This window comes from Dipodomys merriami, unplaced genomic scaffold (assembly GCF_024711535.1).
Source record: "Dipodomys merriami isolate MVZ:Mamm:240054 unplaced genomic scaffold, mDipMer1.0.p SCAF_286, whole genome shotgun sequence".
In the NCBI taxonomy this organism is placed as follows: domain Eukaryota; kingdom Metazoa; phylum Chordata; class Mammalia; order Rodentia; family Heteromyidae; genus Dipodomys; species Dipodomys merriami.
Genome location: NW_027204337.1, coordinates 880,326 through 887,951, shown reverse-complemented (window position 1 = coordinate 887,951; position 7,626 = coordinate 880,326). Strand labels below are relative to the sequence as shown.

Below are 7,626 nucleotides of genomic sequence, written 5' to 3'. Positions count from 1 at the left end.
CCTATGTTTCATGGAATTTTATTAATATATTCACCTTTTCCTTGTGTTTGTGCTGATACTTAGCCTTCAATTCATGATGCTTTAGTCTCCTTTAGCTTTTATGCTCAAGCTTGGCACTCTACTCCTTAAGCCACATCTCAAATTCTGACATTGTTCTATTCAGTATCACGAGTCCCCTCACCTGTTGGAGGGAGAGTACTTGTGTTCCCTGTTATCTTTTCTCTTCCAAGATGTTTACAAACCCTACATTGGAAAAACTACAATATTTAGAATTTAAAATATTTTAAAAATTAGTTTCATAACTTAATTGAATATTTTAATGAAATTTTGTAACATTTACAAATGTATTCATTACCTTATGGATATAAATGTAACATCATTGTGGCAATTAAATTTAAAAAATAAAACTATTGCTCTCTCTGCCTTTTTCTAGCTCTCTCTCTCTCTCTCTTGCTCTTGCTCTTTTCTAGCTCTCTCTGCTCTAGCTCTTTCCTCTCTCTTTCCCAGCCACGTGGAGTGCCAACCTTGCCTGGTCCCATCAGGTCTACTGAATAAACCTACCTCTTACCTGAATACCACGTGAGTGCTGCTGTTCTTACCCCTTTTTCTGCTCTTTTCTAGCTCTTTCCTCTCTCTCTCCTCTCTTTCCCAGCCACGTGGAGTGCAAAAAAAATTTTAAAAAAGATTAAAAAAAATAAAACTATTACAGAATGTAAAAAATGAGGAATATAGATTAAGATAGAGCAGTCCCATGGATAAAAGCAGCATTCAGAACCTCAGTATGTACATACCTCTACAGTGGCTTCTCAGATTTCCCATCTCTTAGGACTTTTACAGGAAATAGAATGTCCCAACTACTCACAAATGTGACACGTGGCTCTGATTGACAGTTGAAATAGAAGGCAAGACATGCCTCATTTCATCACTGTGGTGACAGGTCATCATGGAATGTTCACACTGAATACCTGCCGGCAGACAGTTTATCATGGATAGTTTTATGTGGAAAAAAATAAATCCCAGAACCACATGTTATACTAATACATGCTTATAAAAGTTTTTTAAATGGCCAAAAGTGAGCAGCTTTTGAAATGCACTCTCATTGATTTTGAAAATTTCAGTGTGAATTAAGCATAAAGTTGACATGCAAAAAAGTAAAATAAAATACAACCTATTTACTTGATTTGAAATATCAACCTTACCAATTTCTACTTTGAAATATCAACCTTACCAATTTCTACTTTTCTTGAGTTTCATATAGTTCTAAAATAAAGTTTGCAATTCTTTCAAAGACAGACATATATATATATAATATGTAAATGTATATATATTGCTTTGTAGTAAGAAATAAGATTACATTTCATTCATTTGAAATATTAAATCAGTGCTATGTATAAATGAGTACAATCTCATCCAGTCACTTGAGTCCACCCAGACTCCTCTATAACACCTGTCAGTTTATGAGACCTTTTACACAATCATTGACTCTCCTGAGGAAGCTCATCTCAGGAGGAGCCATGGTGGAATAGGACACAAGACCCATATCAGGCCCTTGAAAACAGGCACACAAATGAGGAAACTCATTTATTGTGTAATCAATTCTCAAAGAAGGGATAAATTTAATTTTAAATTTTTTGGAATTGAAAAACAATGAAGTGAAGTGTTCTATTAAGAAAAAGACTAGAAAGAAAGGAATTTAGTTGATTCAAAGAGTAAATCACATTTCACCTCACAGTGAATAGTTTCTCTGATACATTAGCACCCTGAGCAAGTATTTCTGGTTCTCCAACACAGCTTGTTCCTCCCTTACAACCTGCAGTGTGTCTGAAATCCAGGCAGTAGAAAACGGTTTGTCATTCTAAAGTATTCAAGGTAGTTTGGGGACTTATTAATTGGCCAGGCACCCATGGCTCCCACGTGTACTCCTCTATTCAGGAGGCTGAGGTCTGAGGCTCTTCAAAGTCAACCAAGGTAGGGAAGACATTGAGGTTATTATCTCTAACTCATCCCCAAAGAACCTGAAGTGATGTGGCTCAAGTGCTAGAGTTAGTCTTGAGCATAAAAGCTCAGAGTCAGCACCTAGCCCTACATGTAAATTAAAGCATCTAAACCTGCTGGGCACAGGTGGATCATGCCTGTACACCTGAGATTTGAGGTTTGAGTTTTGAGGTCAGTCTGGGAACAAAAGTCCAGGATACTCATCTCCAATTAATCACCAAAAAATTCAGAAGTAGAAGTAGAATGTGGCTCAAGAGGCAGAGCACTGGCCTTAACATGAGCTCAGGGACAGTGTTCATGACCTGACTTCAAGCTCTGTGACTAGGAGACATGGAGCAGGCATGGATAGAGAGAGGAAAAATATATTTAAATGAAAAATATAATTTGGAAAATAGAAAAAAAACTGAAAGAATTATTTCATAAGATACAAGGAAAAACAAAGAATTTCTTTTAAGGAGAAAAGAACAAAGCGAAAAAGGTCAAAGTAAAACCAAGCTGTTCTTACCAAAATTTTACCCCAACCACCACTGCCATCAACAACAAAAACCTTTAGTTTTTCTTTCTGCCAGGGCGGTCATTTGTCTAGAACTGAAAATTCACAGTCTATGTTAAGATGCATCTTCATGCTCTGATCCCTTGGGCTGTGCAGCCTTGGGGAAATGGATAGAATGTGTGTTATCGACTTTTCTCATTTCCTTTGTGTTATGTGCCTAGTCATGGTGATGGGGGCGTGACCACAGGCAGTGGTAATCACTCGTGAGTCTCTTTCTCACAGGAGAGGAGGTGCAGAATTCAAGATCTTCACCAGCAGCAATTGATGCTGGTTTCTCATTCTCTTTTTTCCCTCTCTCTCTTCTTTCTCTCTCTCTCTCTTGCTTGCAAATAAAGTTGGGTTTTCTCGATTTTAAGAACAGAGTTACATAATATTTATAATATTACTTCTAGAATTCAGATTTTTATTTTAATTTTATTGTCAAAGTGATATACAGAGAGGTTACAGTTACATAAGGGAATAAATTTACAGGTTCTTATAGACTATAGTATTGATAGATTCATAGGTTTATAAAATATACAGATTTACACCACATACATTTCTAAACAAAGGGAATAGGGATTTGTCTACACACTCTAAGTAAAATTAGAATTCAAGCTTAAAAGCTGAAGTCATTTAGCTAGTTTTAAAGTGAGAAGACAAACACTTCTAAGCTATTCTCATTCATCCTGAGTGTTCTAAGGATGTCCTCTCTTTAGAGGACAGCATTTCTAGGCAACCACAGACAGTTTGGCCTCAATTGTTTCCTTATGATAATGATCGTTCCTGTTTTGTCTTTGAAAGACTTTCACTTTGTTTTCCCTAAGAAAATCAGTTTTAAGTGTATTCAGGCAGTACATTTTGTGACTAGAGCCATCTTCTAATAGGGTTATTAGTGTTCAGAGACTCAGGCTCATTTCTCTTGCATGACCCTGTTCTTCCAAACCCCCTGGGGCTGGGGTTGTTCTGCTGTCTCCAGATGGGTGTGTGAGAAGCTTCATATGTCAGTGATAGGGTTTCTGGCTCTGAGTGGCTTTGAAGTCTTTCAGGGCTCTTCTCTGCCTTCCCTGTAACTGTTCTGTTCCCTGGTTCGCAGACAGCAGCACCATCTGTGAAGAGCAGGGACTACTATCCTGCTAACCACTTCCCTCTTGCCCCATTTTCTTTTCGAGATAGAGTCTCTGCTATCATTCTTAGGCTGCTCAGAGGGAAAGGCATTTTCCTCTGATGTTTTATCTCTGTTCCCAAGGCAAGAGCCGCAGTCTTTGCTAGGTATGCTGGGAACACACTAGTATGAACTTTCTGTGCAGCCTCCTCTGGCAGCTCTTCCATACCAGACCCCATATCTTCTAAGCTTCATTCCAGGCTCACTGCAGCACTGTCTCTTGCTAACCCTGCAGACTCTGTTCTCATCCTGGGGCTCTGCAGAGGGCAGGGCTTTTGCTTTACAGCTGTCTCTTCATAGCTCGTCAGGAGGGAGAAGCAGTTGAGGGCAGCCACTGAAGTATGGTGTGAGATACTGGGAATGGAGCTCCTCTGCAGGAAGCAGAAGGGAATGGCAGGGAGGCGGCACTGCGTCTAGCTGCACATTGGCAGAAGAGACTGAAATGGTCATGTTAAACTTGATCTCTTTACAAGAAAAGTGGGAAGGTTTGTGACATTTGGGTATGGTTGAACACAGCAGGTGCACTGATTTAGTTTCACAGGGCTGGCACTATCTTGTTTTAAACCATCTTTTATCAGAAAGTAAGTGGCCATCACTTCATCAAATGTTCTCTGTAGTACCAATGTGTAGGTCTGAAGTTTGTTGGATCCCATGAAACACATTCTGGTGACAATTGTCCGACCTAACTTGTTGGACAGTGGCTCACCTGGACACAGACAGCCTTCTTCAACTCTTATCAAACCATTACCTGGTGTGTATCTGTCCTCTGCTGTGGGTTTACAGTTAGCAGCTGTGAAAGGATGCTATGTCCTTTTGCAGTCAGGTGATATGGTACATCATACCTGCCCTGTATAATTGGTATACATAGCTGGATGGAAGTGGTCCCTTTAAATGGGAATTTTCTTGTAATCATAAAAACCAAGCTGGTGCCCAGGCCCCAGAGATCCACCTTGAAACCTGTTTCAGGTTTCAGGGGCATGGAATATGTAGGCACCACACATTTCTGTGAGCAACTGCCCTGGGGCAATCCTCGGGCTTAACCCAAAGTCATTAGTATTGCCATTTTCATCCAGTAGGATGTTGTCAGGCTTTAGGTCAAGGTGGTCCATCCTATTCAGATGAAAGTACTGCACAGGAGTTACTATCTGCTTCAGAAACTTAGATTCATTCTCAAATAGGTGGCATGATGCTCTGATCCACTTTTGCAGGTTTCCCTTGGTGGCCATTTCTATTACCAGGTAGACATGTTTCTCTCCCTGGATCACTTGGAACACTCTAATCATGTGGGGGTGATTCAGAGCCTTAACAATATCCACTTCATTTTCTACCAGCATACGGTAGTCTTCTCGCTCCAGTATTTTTACTGCTACCTCACTGTCTGTGAGGCAGATAGGCCTTCACTTCCCCATAGCTGCCATAGACAATGTACATGCTGTACATGGTATTGACTGGCAAGGATCTCATCTTCCCTGGAGGAGAATGTAGTGTATCCATTGTCATTTGACTCCATTTTCTTTATGGGATGGCAGGGAATCAACCCTAACTAAACTTAGCTCCTTAAATATGATGCATAGTAAATCTTAACTATACTTAGCTAAGTAAATACAGTAGGTAGCAAATCATAATTAAAATTAGCAAAATCAATGTGTTGGGTATCAAATCTTAATGAAACAGCTAAATCAATTCAGTGGTAGTATATCTTAACTGAAATTAGCACAATCTAAACTACAGAATAACAGAAATCCCCATACCCACACAACACAAAACCTCCCTCCCCAGCTAAAAAAGTATCAACCTAGCTCTGACTTAGTCCAGTAGTCATCAAAGGAGATCTCAGCACTGCACAGAAACTACCTACCTTCTGGAACCACTGCAGGGACCTCACAATGGCATGTGAGATCAGTGAGGAAATGGACCAATCCAGCTGGACCCAGTGACATCAGGGAAGAATGGGCCAATTACAGCCGGGGTCTAGCTCTTAGACCTTGAGGACTGTTGTCAATGACTTCAGGTAGGTCAAGGTGGATGACTATGGCAATGTTTTGGGACAGTGGCCAAGCACCTCTGTCCTTCTTCAGGGCCATGGGATCCTAGGATCTGCTCCTGCACAGACACTAACCCCAGGCTCCCAGTGCAAAGACCTCAGTTTTCTTGTGGGTAGGTCCTAGGACTTGGTCCAACAATGTGTGAATCCATGGTGCACCACAATGAAGTCCTAGGCACACCAGAGCTTATCAAAGAGACTACCAGAGTGATATCCAGATTAAAAATTTAACCCTGATTTTTTATGTTTGATGCCATACGATTTTATTTTTAAAAAACTCAAAATCTCTGGCACACCACTTGAAGAAATGATTTATTAAAAGTAAAAGGCTGTAAGAATATACAAGATGAAACCACAAAGCAAACAAACTCTCAGAATAAGAGAAACTTCAAACCTATAACTGAGGTACAGGAGGTATTGCTAAGAAAGGATACATTGTAATAAATATGGCCAGGAAGGATTCAACCAGGCATGGGAAAGGGAAAGTCAGGAGGTGAAGCCAGGTGCAGGCTGCATTTCTCTACCTCCTGTGGATTTCCATCATTTACATGTACATTTCTCTCCTTGTATGCAGGATTCCCTGCACTGGGACCACTGGGTCACTGGGTCTTTATTCTCTCCCACTTCACTTGGTGGTGGAAATATCCACTTCCACTAGGAGTTACTGGCAGATAATACCATCTATGAGAAAAATAATTTATCATATGATTCTTGCTTTGCAATCAAGAGGTAGTGGGTTGATATTTTCAAATTAATGAAAGGCAAGGTCTAGGGGAGTGGGTTCCAGTGGTAGATCCTCTGCCTAGTGAGAGGGATCTAGTTTGAAACTAGAGATTCTACATTTGAAACATAGAACTTCTCTTTTAAAAATATGTAACTAGCCAGGGGTCAATGGCTCACGCCTATAATGCTAGCTACTCAGGAGGCTGAGATCTGAAGATCATGATTCAAAGCCAGCCCATGCAAGAAAGTCCATGAGACTCCTATCTTCAATAAACCACCAGAAAACTGGAAGTGACACTGTGGCTCAAGTGGTAGAGCACTAACCTTGAGCTGAAGAGCTCAGGGACAGCGTCCAGGCCCCAGAGTTCAAGCCCCACAACCAACAACAACAACAATATGTAACTAGTTATTGTTTATAGCTGGATTTTTTTTGGGGGGGGGGGGTCCGGTCATGGGGCCTGAACTCTGGGACTTGGCGCTGTCTCTCAGCTCTTCAGCTCAAGGCTAGTACTCTACCACTTGAGCCACAGCGCCACTTCCGGCTTCTTTTCTTTTTGCTTATGTGGTGCTGAGGAATGGAATCCAGGGCCTCATGCATGCAAGGCAAGCGCTCTACCACTGAGCCATTTCCCAGCCCCCATAGCTGTTGTTTTATAACAATAAAGCCTTATTTAGATTTACCAGCATGTCCACTTCATTGCTTTTATTTCAATTTTTGTGTGTTTGAGAGGGCTACTAAGATTGAATTTTTTACCTTTTTGCTCTTATTTGGCTTTTTCTTTTGGGAAAGATTCAGGGCGGGGAGAGGGCTTGTCCTGGTACTTGAACTCAGGGCATACATGCCATCCCTAAGTTTTTTTTTTCCCTCAAGGCCTGTCCTCTATCACTTGAGCCACAGCTCTACTCTGGCTTTTTGTTTTGTTTTGTTTTGGTGGTTAATTGGAGATAATCTTCAAAATTTAGAATCATGAGTAGTTAAGATGACAGGCCCCCAGCTATTGGTACTCAGCTCAGCTCTCATTTTTTGAGGAAAGTTTTTCTCTTTTTATTTTTTAATTTTATTTTTTGTCAGGTGTGGTATTGAACTCAGGGCCTGGACACTGTCCCTGAGCCTCTTTGTGGTCAAGCCACTTGGTTTTTGAGTGGTTAATTGGAAATAAGAGTCTC

The 7,626-nt window shown here is 40.8% G+C and overlaps 1 long non-coding RNA gene across 1 annotated transcript; it reads right to left on the bottom strand.

Moving 5' to 3' along the window:
* Positions 1–36: 36 nt before the first annotated feature.
* Positions 37–5,529, bottom strand: LOC138838645 (uncharacterized). The gene is made up of 3 exons (XR_011375693.1): positions 5,488–5,529; positions 792–965; positions 37–181 (listed from the first exon to the last, which is right to left on the bottom strand). It is a non-coding gene; the product is annotated as an uncharacterized lncRNA (long non-coding RNA).
* Between the last annotated feature and the right edge of the window lie 2,097 nt (positions 5,530–7,626).